A 14,651-nucleotide genomic window follows, 5' to 3' on the forward strand; every position below is an offset into this window, starting at 1 on the left:
GACACTAACCCTTTATCAGATATGTCATTTGTGAATATTTTCTCCCATTCTGTAGATTGTCTTTTAGTTTTGTTGGTTATTTCCTTTGTGGTGAAGAAGCTTTTTATTTTGATGTAGTCCCAATAGTTTATTTTTGTTTTTGTTTCCCTTTCATCAGGAGACATATTTAGAAGATGTTGTTATGGTCAATGTCAGAGAAATAACTGCTGCCTGTGCTCTTTTTCAAGATTTTTTTTTATGGTCTCAGGTCTAATATTTAGTTTCTTAACCTATTTTGAGGTTATTTTTGTGTATGACTTAAGAAAGTGGTCCAGTTTTATTCTTTTGCATGTGGCTGTCCAGTTTTCCCTACACCATTTATTGAAAAGACTCTCTTTTCCCCATTGCATATTCTTGCCTTCTTTGGCAAAGATTAATTCACCATATAACTGTGGGTTTATTTCTAGGCTTTCTATTCTGTTCTATTGATCTGTGTCTATTTTTGTGCCAGTACCATACTGGTTTTTGTTTTGTTTTGTTTTCCCAAGGGGTTTATTTGGGCAGACCTGGGGACAGGGAGGCTCTGCATCTAAAATATAGTGTTGGGCCTCTTGGTGGTGAAGCATGGCTTGTACTGGTGACACAGGACTCGGTGGGGGCAGTAGGACCTTGATCTGGGAGTCACGGAACTGCTTGACCGCCAGTTAGCAGCACTTGCTGGCTGCAATCTCATCCACCTTCATGATCTGGATTGAGTGGGCCCATGCACAGTGCTGGGCACCCGTGTCTCAGTAACACTGGGTGACAGCATGTGTAGTGGTCAGGTCCTGGTACTCCCAGCACATGTTGTGGGTGCCACTCTGGGAGTCATAGCACAGCCAGATACCAAAGTTCTTTACCTGCAGGGGGGATTTCTCAAACACCTGTCCACAGACAATTTCCCCTGAAGACTTTTTCATCTTCTCATCTTCTTCAACTGAGACATAAAGTACCAGAAGCAGGACTTGGTGACATCATGATTAGGTGCAAAGATTTACCTGTGATAGAGGGGTGGATTATGGCGTTTGGGGTTGGCAGACAGTACCCCACCACTGTGTACTCTCACAGTGTGCCCAAGGCCTTTATGGCACACTCTCCACTCTCATTGCCCCCATTAAAGAACCATATTGTTTTGATTACCACAGCCTTATAATATAACTGAAGTCTGGAATTGTGATAGCTCCAGTTTTGTTTTTCTTTTTCAAGATTGCTTTGGCTATTTGGGGATTTTGCGGTTTCACACAATTTTAGGATTGTTTTTTCTAGCTCTGTGAAAAAAAATGCTGTTGGTATTTTGATAGGGATTCCATTAAATCTGTAGATTGCGCTGGGTACTAGAGACATTTTAACAATATTTGCTCTTCCAATCCATGAGCATGGAATGTCTTTCTATTTCTTGGTGTCATCTTCAATTTCTTTCATCAGGGTTTTATAATTTTCAGAGTAAAGTTCTTTCACTTCTTTGATTAGGTTTATTCCTAGGTATATTATTATTTTTAGTGCAATTTTATATGGGATTGTTTTCTCAATTCACTTTCTGCTGCTTTATTATTAGTATATAGAAATGCAATGAATTTCTGTACATTCATTTTGTATCCTGCAATCATACTGAATTCATTTATCAGTTCTAGTAGTTTTTTTGGTGGAGTCTTTAGGGTTTCCACACATTGTATCATGTCATCTGCAAAGAGTGAAACTTTTACTTCTTCAAAAAACTTTTTACTTTTTCAAAAAAGTTTGAGAAGAATAAGTATTAACTTTTCTTTAAATGTTTGACAGAATTCACCTGTGAAGTCATCTGGTCCTGGGCTTTTGTTTGTTAGGAGTTTTTTGATTACTGATTCAATTTCATTGTTGATAATTGGTCTGTTCAAATTTTCTATTTATTCCTTTTTCAGGTTTGGTAGGTTATATGTTTCTAGGAATTTATCCATTTCTTCTAGGTTGTCTAGTTTGTTGGCATATAACTTTTCAAAAAATTCCCTTACAATCCTTTGTATTTCTGTGATGTTGGTTATTTCTTCTTTTTTGTTTCTGATTTTGAGTATTTGAGTCCTCTCTCTTTCCCTCTCTCTTTCTCTTTCTTTTTTCCTCTCTCTTTTTGATGAGTCTGGCTAGAGGTTTATCAGTTCTGTTGATAGCCAAACTGTGAAAAGAGCTGAGATGCCCTTCAACAGATGAATGGATGAAGAAGAAGTGGTCCATATAGACAATGGAATATGACTCAGCCATCAGAAAGGATGAATACCCAACTTTTATATCAACATGGATGGGACTGGAGGAGATTATGCTAAGTTAAATAAGTCAAGCAGAGAAAGTCAATTATCATATGGTTTCACTTATTTGTGGAACATAAGGAATAGCATGCAGAACATTAGGAGAAGGAAGGGAAAAATGAAGGGGGAGAATGGAGGGAGAGATGAACCATGAGAGACTATGGACTCTGAGAAACAAGCAGGGTTTTAGAGGGGAAGGGGGTGGGAGGATGGGTTAGCCCAGTGATGGGTATTAAGGAGGGCACATACTGCATGGAGCACTGGGTGTTATATGAAAACAATGAATCGTGTATCACTACATCAAAAACTAATGATGTATGGTGATTAACATAACATAATAAAATAAAATTTAAAAAAAAATTGTTGATCTTTTCAAAGAACCAGCATCTAGTTTCATTGATCTGTTTTTTGTTTGTTTGTTTGTTTTTTAGTTTCTATATCATTTATTTCTGCTCTCTTCTTTATTATTTTCTGCCTTCTGCTGGTTTTTGGTTTGTTTGCTCTTCTTTTTCTAGCTCCTTTAGGTATAAGGTCAAGTTATTTATTTGAGTTTTTCTTGCTTCTTGAGGTAGGCCTGTATTGTTATAAACTTCCCTCTTAGAACCACTTTTGGTGCATCCCAAAGATTTTGGACTATTGTCTTTACATTTTCATTTCTCTCCATGCAATTTTTGACTTCTGCTTTGATTTCCTGGTTGACCCATTCATCCTTCAGTAGCATGTTATTTAACCTCCATGGATTTGTGGTCTTTCCAGATTTTTTTCTTATACTTGACTTCTAGTTTCGTAGTGTCATGGTCAGAAAAGATGCTTGGCATTACTTTGATTTTTGAATTTGTTAAGACTTGTTTTGTGGCCTCATATGCGATCTATTCTGGACAATGTTTCATGTGCACTTGAAAAGAATGTGTATTCTGCTTTTTAGGATGGAATTTTCTGAATATGCCTGTTAAATCCATCTGGTGCAGTGTATCATTCAAAGCCACTGATCCTTGTTGATTTTCTATTTAGATGATCTGTCCTTTGATGTAAAAGAGGTGTTCAAGTCTGTTATTATTATTGTATCATTATCAATTAGTTCTTTATATCTGTTATTAACTGTTTACTATATTTGGGTGCTCCTGTGTTAGGTGCAAAAATATTTACAATTGTTATGTCTTCTTTCATTGTCCCTTTAATGATTATATAGTGTCCTTTGCATCTGCTTAGAGACTTGGTTTTATTTTTTTTAATTTTTTTTTAGATTTTTAAAAATTTATTCATTTGTGAGAGAGAGAGAGAGCAAAAGCACAAGCAGAGGGGAGGATCAAAGGGAGAGGGAGAAGTAAACTCTCTGCTGAGTGGAGAGCCCAATGTGGGGCTCAATCCCAGGACCCAGGGATCACAACCTGAGCTGAAGGCATATGTTTAACTGATTGAGCCACCCAGGTACCCCAAAGTCTTTGTTTTAAAGTGTATTTTGTCTGATATAAGTATTACCACCCTGGATTTCTTTTCACATCCATTTTCATGATAAATGTTTCTCCATCTACTCACTTTCATTCTGCATGTATCTTTAGGTCTGAAATGAGTCTCTCATAGGCAGCATACAGATGGATCTTCTATTTTTTTTAAGATTTTATTTATTTACTTGAGAGAGAGCAAGGGGGAGAAAGAGAGCACAGAGGAAGAGGGAGAAGCAGACTTCCTGCTGAGCAGGGAGCCTGATGTGGGGCTCGATCTCAGGACCCTGAGATCATGACCCCAGCTGCATGCAGACACTTAACAGACTGAGCTACCCAGATGCCCCAAGATGGGTCTTCTTTTTAAGTCCATTCCATCACCCTATGTCTTTTGATTAGAGCATTTAGTCCATTTACATTCAAAGTAATTATTGACAGGTATGTATTTATTTCCATTTTGTTACTTGTTTCATGGTTGTTTTGTAGATTTTCTCTGTTCCTTTCTTCTCTGGCTCTCTTCTCTCACCATAGGTTGGCTTTCTTTAGTGATATACTTGGATTCCTTCCCCTTCATTTTTTTTTTTTAAGATTTTATTTACTTATTTGATACAGAGAGAGAGAGAGGAATCACAAGTAGGCAGAGTGGCAGGGAGCGGCAGAGGGAGAAGCAGGCTCCCTGCTGAGCGAGGAGCCCGATATGGGACTCGATCCCAGGACTCTGGGATCATGACCCAAGCCAAAGGCAGACATTTAGCGACTGAGTCACCCAGGCGCCCCTCCCCTTCATTTTTTGCATATCGATCACTGGTTTTTGATTTGTTACAATTAGGTTTGTATATAACATCTTCTGCATATGGCAGGCTATATTAAAGTTATGGTTGTTAAATTTGAACCCATTCTTTACTCTCCTCCCAACATTTTAGGTATATGGTGTCATACTTTACATCCTTTTATTTTGCAAGTCCCGTGACTAGTTTTTACAGATACAATTGTTTTGTTTGTTTAGTGGTTTGTTTTTAATGCTTTTGTGTTTCTTACTTTTCTTACTCTTACTTATGGCTTTTCATTTCCACTTAAAGAGTCCTCTTTAACATTTCTTTTAGGGCTGATTTAATGTTCATGAACTCCTTTAGCTTTTGTTTTTCTGTGAAACTCTATCTCTCCTTCTGTTCTGAAAAATAACCTTTCTGGATAGAGTATTCTTGGTTGTAATTTTTTTTTTTTTCCTTTCAGCACTTTGAATATATCATGCCACTGTCTTCTGGTCTGTAAAGTTTCTGCTGAAAAATCCACTGATAGCCTTATGGGGTTCCCCTTGTATGTAGTTGTCTCCTTTTCTCTTGTTGCTGTTAAAATTCTCACTGCTTTTTGCTATTTTAATTACTATGTGTCTTGGTGCAGAACTCCTTGGGATGATTTTGTTGGGGGATCTCTGTGCCTACTAGATCTGGATATCTGTTTCCTTCTCCAGATTATGGAAGTTTTCAGATATTATTTCTTCAAATACATTTTGTGCCCCCGTTTCTCTTTTCTTCTGGGATCCCTATAATGCAAATGTTATTATGCTTGATGAAGTCACTGAGTTCTCCAAGTCTATTCTCATTTTGCATATTTTTTCTCTCCCCTCCATTACTCTGTCCTCTAGATCATGAATTTGGTCTTCTGCCTCCTGTAGTCTTCTATTTATTACATCTGGTGTACTTTTAATTTCATTTATTGGGGCGCCTGGGTGACTCAGTCCTTAAGCATCAGCCTTTGGCTCAGGTCATAATCCCAAGGTCCTGGGATCGAGCCCTGCATCAGGCTCCTTGCTCTACAGGAAGCCTGCTTATCCCTCTCCCACTCTCCCTGTTTGTGTTCCCTCTCTTGCTGTGCCTCTCTCTGTCAAATAAATAAATAAAATCTTTAAAAAAATTTCATTTATTGTATTCTTCATCTTTAATTGGTTCTTTTTTTATGTGTTTTCCATCTCTTTATTAATGATCTCACCAATGTCCCCCACTCTTTCCTGAAGTCCAGTATCTTTATGATCATTAATTTAAATTCTCTATCAGACATATTACTTATATGCATTTCACTTAACGGTCCTGCTGTGGTTTTATCCTGTTCTTTCATTTAGGACTTTTTCCTCTGTCTCCTCACTTTATTTATCTCTGTGTCTGCTTCTCTGTGTTCAGAAAGTCAACTATGTCTCTTGCCCTTGAAAGTAGTGGATGGGGTGTGCATATTTAACAAAGTGGCACTGGCCCTTTGCTAGAGGGGATGCACAACCACACTGAGACTAGGGCTAGCCAGGCTGAAATCTGCAAAGCATGCATGGGTGGGGCATACAGTTTTAACAAGGTTGTGTATTCTCTGGTGGTGGTGACCAGCTGCCACTGCTGCAAAGACCAAAGCTTGGCAAAGTGCACAGTGGGGAGATTGGTATTGGTATGGCTTGTGATGGTTTTCTGGGGGGTTTGACCCACAGTGCCAGGGCTGACGAAGGCTCAGCTTGAGGGAGCAGGACACATAGTAAGCAAGTTAGGTTTTGAATGCCAGTACTTTGCTGGTTCCTGCAGGTGGCTGTGTGTTTATCTGGGCTGCGGGGGAGGGAAATGGCACCTGTCAGCTCCTTTGTTCCTGGAGGAGCCTCCCGAGGAAATCTGTCCCTCTGGAACATGCTCTGTGATTAGTAAATAATTCTCCCTCTTATTATTTTCTTAACACTCTGCATCTTGTCCATAAACTTCTCAGGTTCATTTATGAAAAAAACAAAAACAAAAACAAACAAACAAACAAAACAAAAAACCTCAGCCATGGGTTTCAGACTTGCTTATTTATTTAATTTAAGTTACTTTTCAGTTGCAAATGACATGGTTACAAGAGATAAGAACAGAAAAATAGCTTCATTTCTCTTGATTGTGCACCAGAATAGTTGCACACAACAGTGGACAATTTGCCACACTGGGCCTTGTGACTAGAAAGCACACTAAAAGACCATTCATGCTTATTGCATATGCACTAGGATTAACAAGTAGATCAGTGTTCAGTTATAAGCAGAATTGGGCCAAAGACTGGTTGTAACTATTCTAGTTCATGTATGCCTTATAGCAGTTTAGCCTCAAAATTTCACATAAAAAAAGTCATAAAAGTCAATGGGCAAATTCAATTAAAAATCTGTGTATATTAGAGACTTCAGGGGAAGATTGTGGAGTAGGAGGACCCTAAGCTCAACTCTTCTATGGATACAATTAGATACCACTCACCTCAGTGTAAATAACTCAGAAAATGCCTCAAAGACTGGCAGAATAAACTCCACAACTAAATGTGGAGAAAGGGACTTTGAAGAGTGTAGAAAGGGAAGAGATGTGGTGGGAAGCTAAATGGACTCTTGAGCCATCTGCTCGGGGGACCTGTGGGCATGGATAGGGGAGAGAAATAGACAATCACACCAGGGAGCCCACACTGGGAAGACAAATCCCCATAGTGTTTGGTTTTGAAAACCAGAGGGGCTTAATTGCATGAGTTCTTACAACCAGGGGACTTAAAGACTGGAAATTTAAATATCAGTGGGCTGGGCTCTGGAAGAGTCTGGAGGGTGATAAGAAACTGAGTCTCCACCCTTACAAAGACAGGACAACAAATAGCTCAAAGAGATACAGCACAGAAGCAGCTGTTTGAAAAATGCCTGGGGCATATGGGAGAGATTTATTTATTAATCACAGTGGTTGTTTTGGCTCTGTGATCTATGTAAAAACATAGGATAATGAATAAGAATTCTCAAAACTTAAGTTATTTACATGAGAAAAGGAAGTCACATATAAAACAATCTTTATATAAATGCATTACAGTGCTAAAAGATTGCTTACAATTAATAGGTTGAGCTTCTTTAGGTCAGAGGCCATACCTTCCACTTTTTAGATAACTTTCTAGTACCCTAAACAGTATCATGTTCCTAGAGGTTGCTTAATAAATGTTCAATTGATTAATCATAAGTCTCTTCCCTTTAAAGAAAAACTGCTAAAATCTTTACTTCTCAAGTTAATTTCCTTCCCCCAGCTCATATTAATGTGCACATACTGGAAAACTAATATTTTATTGTAATACATTATTTATATTCAAAACAGGAAATATGAATACATTGAATAAAATTTGGTATGTTAACCTTTATGAGTCTAGTTATCTATTTTGTATATGCAATGCCATGGTATTATAGGGTACATTTAATTAATTAATTAACATTTTAATTAATCATGTATGACTAAACACTGAACTAAGTGCCAGATGAACTAGGTGTAACATGGGAAAGTCATTGCATCTTTCTGAACCTTGGTTTAATTCTCTGTAAAATTAGAGGGTTGTATTCTTTCTAAGGTCTCTTCTACTTCTTTGTCTCAATTGTACAAATGACTTCATATACATAGACACAAATGTAAATAAGTTTTAAAATAGTATTTAATTGGTTGTTAAAGAATATAATCTATTTCTTTTCTTTTCTTTTTTAGATTCCATATAATTTTCAATATTATTCAGAAACCAGAAGGCTAGGTCATAGTTGCCTACACAAAATGTAAAAAATAATACAAACTCATATATCAAGGAAAAGAAGAGCCTGAGGAACTGGCTTTTGGAGTTCTGTCAATAAAACCATCACAGTAGAATCATCGTACAGTGAGTTGCTATAATTGATAAGTCTCAACCATGTACATTTTCCTTCCAATCAAGTTTTTAGAACCTCATCTCGGGGCGCCTGGGTGGCTCAGTCGTTAAGCGTCTGCCTTCGGCTCAGGTCATGATCCCAGGGTCCTGGGATCGAGCCCCGCATCGGGCTCCCTGCTCCACGGGAAGCCTGCTTCTCCCTCTGCCACTCCCCCTGCTTGTGTTCCCTCTCTTGCTGTGACTCTCTCTGTCAAATAAATAAATAAAATCTTTAAAAAAAAAAAAAAAGAACCTCATCTTAACTATGAAAGAACAGCCAAGAATTAGCAAATCATTGTAAAAAAAAAAAAAGATCTAACATAATTAAAAAATAAAAACTATCAATCATTTTTGGAAAAATAGGAGGAGATATATGGATATTATCTCATTTTTGTTTCTCAGACTAAAGAACATCTAACTTCTATATTATATTGGAGAGAGAAAGAGAGAAGAATAAATTTGGAGTAATTCTTTACAATTTAGAAAAGGAAAGAGGGAAGGTAGGAAGGAAGGAAGGAAAGAAAGATAAAATGATAACAAAGAAAAGAGAAGGAAAAATAATCAAAGAAATAACAAGAATATTTAGTAGATCTTAGAAATATAAGTTTCTAGACTAAAGTGGCTCATTCTGAATACCCATTAAAATGAATGAAAACTTAGCCACACCAAGGGAATTATTATTACATTTGAGTAACAAGTATAAAGATATAATCCTTAAAGCTTCCAGAAATAGAACCACATTCTGGTCACATTCAAAAGATAACAAATCATAATGGTATCAGACTTCTCAATAGCAGTACTGAAAACTAGAAAAAGGAGTATAACTTTTAAGATTCAAAGGGAAGCTGATTTGCAATATAGAATTCTATATCCAACTGTACTAACAGTTGGGGATGACATTGGAATAAAGACATTTTAAGACATAAAACAAGTTAAGAAACAACTTCTTATGCACTTTTTCCATGAAAAAATAATATAATCAAGAAAATGAGGATGTAAACCAAGATATAGAAATGCAAGGACAGGGGAATCAAAGCGAATTTTGAAATGGATTTCCAGGATGGTGGCAAAGAGAACTTAATAAAAGCTATGTTGTAATCCAGATTGTAGCAGAGGACAGAAGACTCAAGAAGGGATGCCTTCCATATTTTGAAGAAGGAGAAAAAGAAAAGAGAAGGAGGAGGAGGAGAAAATAAAAAGATTATTTGCTATGTCTGAATGTTTTGGAAAGATATTTTCATTGTTATAAGAGAGTGTAATTATGGACTCTCTGTAAGTTCAGAGATAATCAAGGAAATTAAAAATTAAAGTTTTTTTTTTAATTTCAGGAAAAAAATATTAGCATAATAATGCTTCTTTAATTAAAAATACTATAAGTATAATGGAAGCCAAGGAGGATGAGAATGTATTTTGCAAGTGGAGAAGATAAAACTAAGTCCTCATCTTCCATAGTAGGAAGTCAATAGTAATATAAAAAATAGGGAAAAAAATGTATATTAGTAGCATAAGCATGTTCTTTAGGACTGTGGAAATAATATATAGGAGTTGAAAACCTATATATATTAGGAAAAGAAATCAGTTATGAGGTGGACAGGGAAGGAGACTGCTCAACATCTTTTCCATTATAACCATGTTGAACAATTTTTTAAACCCTGTGAATGTATAATTTTGATAAAAAATGAAATTAAATTTAAAGCTAAACGGCAGATTGTAAAATTTTTCTAAAGGCTATTCTGTTCATTCATTTTTGGAGTGGTTGTAAGTAACTCATTTTGTTGTTTTTTTTTCCCTTTTTGCTTTTTTTGTTTGTTTATCTTTTGCTTTATTTGTTTGTTTTTAAGCAGTAGGCATTCCTTTAACAAAGTACATTTGTAGATGTTTCCCACAGTATACCTGGTACATAAAAATATAATGTGTATTACCCAATCCATTAAGAAGAATCATATTTATAATTATAAAACCACTTCACACCAGTTAGAATGGCTAAAAAGAACAACTCAGGAAAAAACAGTTGTTGGTGAGGATGGGAAGAAAGGGAAACCCTCTTACACTGTTGGTGGGAATGCAAACTGGTGCAGCCTCTCTGGAAAACAGTATGGAGTTCCCTCAAAAAATTAAAAATAGAGCTACCTTATGACCCAACAATTGCACTACTAGGTATTTATCTGACAGATACAAACAATGATTTGAAGGGGCACATGCACCCCAATTTTTATAGCAGCTATGTCCAAAATAGCCAAAATATGGACACAGCCCAGATGTCTATCAACAGATGAATGGATAAGGAAGAAGTGCCATATATATATATATATAGGAATATTACTCAGCCATCAAAAAGAATGGAATCTTGCTATTTGCAATGATGTGGCTAGAACTAGAGAGTTTTAAGCTAAACTAAATAAGTCAGTCAGAGAAAGACAAATACCATATGATTTCACTCATATGTGGAATTTAAAAAACAAAACAGATGAACATAGGGGAAGGTAAGGAAAAATAAGATGAAAATTGAGAGGCAGGCAAACCATAAGAGACTCTTAACTCTAGGAAACAAACTGAGGGTTGCTGGAGGGGAGGTAGGTGGGGGGAAGGGAAACTTGCGTGATGGGCATTAAGGAGGGTACTTGATGTAATGAGCACTGGGTGTTATATGCAACTGATGAATCACTAAATTCTACTTCTGAAGCTAATAAAAATAATAAAATAAATAAAATAAAATAAATAAAAAACAAAATCAATGAAAAACCTCTCCCAGATCCACTACTTTGGTATCATGGTCTTGTTTCAGGCCTTCAGCATCTCACTGACATAATCACATAAGCCCTTGAGTGGTCTTCATGCTTTTATATTTTGCAGGTTTATAGTCTTCTTTTTTGAAAGCAGACATGTATGCACAAAATAATAGCCTCAAAGATGACAATGTTTTGTTGGGACTTCATGAGCATAGACCATTATTATTCAACATATTCCCAGGGTGACAGGTTTCAACTAAGTACAGAGAGTTAATTAAGCTAACTAATGATATTTGGTTAATGATAGGATAGCAAATGGAACCCTAATTAATGAGTAAGCTAAGAGTGATTGCCTATTTCCAGGCATTAGTCTCAATTTCTTTTTAATCAGTTACATATTGCTTGGTATAACCATAGGATATAATAGTAATACTGGAAATATCAGCAGTAAATACTCTACATAATTATATTTTATCCCTGCCTACATAAAACATTGTCTTAAACCAAATTTGAGTGTCTTGTATCATACACTGGGGAAAGATATTTTTATAGTGATGCTACTTTTATTTTTATGTAAATTCTTCTAATGTGTCTTTTTCTTTTTTAAAGGTAGTTTGAAATGCTAAAATCAAATTACTAAGGCTCACTCCAGATCACCACTGCCAACACATTCAAACACACATGTGCAAACACATACATACACATACATTCACCTTATAAATTTTTTGTACCTGGGAAAAGAAAAATGTTTTTGCTTTTTGATTTTTTCTATAACTTAATTTTTCCTAAAACATCATTCCCAAATTGAGTCATTTGTGTTTTTTCCTCTCTCAACTTTTCATTTTTTTAAATTTGTCTCTAGATATCTCAAGGTGATACTTGATTGTATGATATATCATATCTGATTACACAGTCATATTGCCTTAAACTGTGTCCATAATGAACACAATATGGCTGAAGTAATTTGTCATGATACAACACAGCACCTGGTTTGCTGGTCTGTAACATCCAATGTAGGTTCCTGAAGTGGAAATGAAGAAAGAAGTAGTAAATTAAAACACACTAATTTCAGAAATTTTAATTTCTACATATCTGTTTATAACATGGGAGATCCAGATGGAGTTTCCAAATAGAGCTACTCAGCCATCAGAAATGTGTAGAAATAAACATTTTGTCCCATCACAGTCTGTTCAAAGATTTTGTCACTTTGTGCAGCCTGTCCTAATGACCAAATTTAAATCTACTTGAGGAAAGCATTTTCCAGCTTAGTTTCATTCTTAGTCTACTAAGTGGTGACATAGCATTTTGTAAAAAAATAGAGTTACAAACACTTTTGTGACTATTACCTTAAATGCAAGCTCTCAAGAACCAGTGAAAACTGCAATTTGATCAGTTGACTCCAGGAAATACATATCTAAAATATATTTCTATTTTTTGAATGGCATAGTAGCCTTGCAAAACTGAAATTTAGAAAAATTCTGAAAGGCCAAAGAAGTTTCATCACTGAGATCATTTTGCTGTTGCATTGCTTTATCTGTCAAACCTATCTCTGTCAAATATGATTTGCTTATGGGGGAATATAGAGCTTTTGACAAAGCTTTAGACTGAAAGTGAAATCTTATTTTCTTGTTATCTGTTGACAGAGCCAGAAATAATTTCTTTGAAGTGAATCTTACCTCACCACCATTGTATTTGTAATTCCCAAAGTTGATTACCTTTTCATGAGAATATAAATGTAACACACAAGAAGAATATATATATATAATTTTTCTTTGAGATATCGACTAAAACCCCAAGTACTCTCCATTCTCTCCATCTCATATCTAATTATGGAAAACTACTTCCATCAATGGATTCAGGCTGCACCATAGGAATCAAGCATTACTTCATAATTCTACTTCTCATATTTTTAGCTGTAGTGTATTTTTTAGTGATGTATAATTCAACTTTTGAGTTTTATTGAAACACCCTTTCTCCTCATTAATAAGAAAAGTTAAGTTTTTAATGAGGTGTCTTGTAATCTAGTATGTGTGGGTTTTTTTGGGAAAAAGGAGGTGATATAAAAAATTTGCAATGGTTGGAGTCACCAAAATTTAAGACAGATGCAGATTACTTTCTTATTGCTTACTGAAACAATTCATTGGGAATTCATAGTAAAGTAAAATATAATAAAATGTTAGAATCACTCCTGTTTTCCTCAAGTTTGGGGTTTAAATGATTAAATTCATTTTCCCTTTTTATTGAAGTATAACATATAATGTTATATGAATTTCAGATGTATACATGTTGATTTAATAATTCTATACTTTACTCAATGCTCACCATGGTAAGTGTAGTCATCATTTGTCACCATATAACATTATAACCATATATAACATATATAATTATATTCCCTATGTTGTACTTTTCATCTACGTGACCTATTTATTTTATAACTGGAAGATTGTACCTCTTAATCCCTTTTATCTGTTTTGCCCATCCCCCCTTCTCACTCCCTTCTAGAAATCACCAGGTGGTTCTCTGTATTTAAGAGTCTACTTTTTGTTTGTTCAGTCGTTTTTTTTTTTTTTTTTTTTAGACTCCACATATATGTGAAATCACATAGAATTTGTGTTTTTCTGTCTGAATCATTTCACTTAGCATAATACCTTCTATGTCCAACAGTGTTGTCACAAATGGCAATATCTCATTCTTTCTTATGGTTGAGTAATATTCCATTGTATATTTATACACCACAACTTCTTTATCCATTCATCCATCAATAAACACTTGGGTTGCTTCTATTTCTTGGCTATTGTAAATAATACTGCAATAAACATATGGGTGCGTATATCTTTACAAACCATGTTTTTGTTTTCTTTTGGTAAATACCCAGTAGTGGAATTACTCGATCATATGATATTTCTATTTTAATTTTTTGAGGAGCTTCCATGCTGTTTTCCACAGTTGTTGCACCAATTCACATTCTCACCAACAGTGTGTGAGGTTTCTCTTTTCTCCACCTCCTCACCAGCACTTGTTCTTTCTTGTCTTTTTGATTCTAGCCATTCCGGTTGATATGATGTGATATTTCATTGTGGTTTTGATTAACATTTCCTTAATGATTAGTGATGTTGAGCATCTTTTCCTGTGTCTACTGGCCATCTGTATTTCTTTTTCTTTTTTTTTTTTTAATTTATTTGAGAGAGAGAGAATGAGAGACAGAGAGCATGAGAGGGAGGAGGGTCAGAGGGAGAAGCAGACTCCCTGCCGAGCAGGGAGCCCGATGCGGGACTCGATCCCAGGACTCCAGGATCATGACCTGAGCCGAAGGCAGTCGCTTAACCAACTGAGCCACCCAGACGCCTTGGCCATCTGTATTTCTTTGGAAGAATGTTTATGCTGGTCTTCTGTCCATTTTTAAATTGGATTTGTGTGTGTGTGTGGGGGGGGGGTTGAGTTGTGTAAGTTCTTTATATATTTTGGATATTAACCCCTTATTGGATATATTATTTGCAGATATTTTC

At 35.7% G+C, this 14,651-nt stretch overlaps 1 pseudogene; it reads right to left on the reverse strand.

The window, feature by feature from the left end:
* Positions 1-568: 568 nt before the first annotated feature.
* Positions 569-1,362, reverse strand: LOC123846712 (large ribosomal subunit protein eL20-like; annotated as a pseudogene).
* Between the last annotated feature and the right edge of the window lie 13,289 nt (positions 1,363-14,651).

Source organism: Mirounga angustirostris, unplaced genomic scaffold (genome assembly GCF_029215605.1).
Source record: "Mirounga angustirostris isolate CCGP_5_RB_7025 unplaced genomic scaffold, mMirAng1.0.hap1 SCAF_11, whole genome shotgun sequence".
Classification (NCBI taxonomy): Eukaryota; Metazoa; Chordata; class Mammalia; order Carnivora; family Phocidae; genus Mirounga; species Mirounga angustirostris.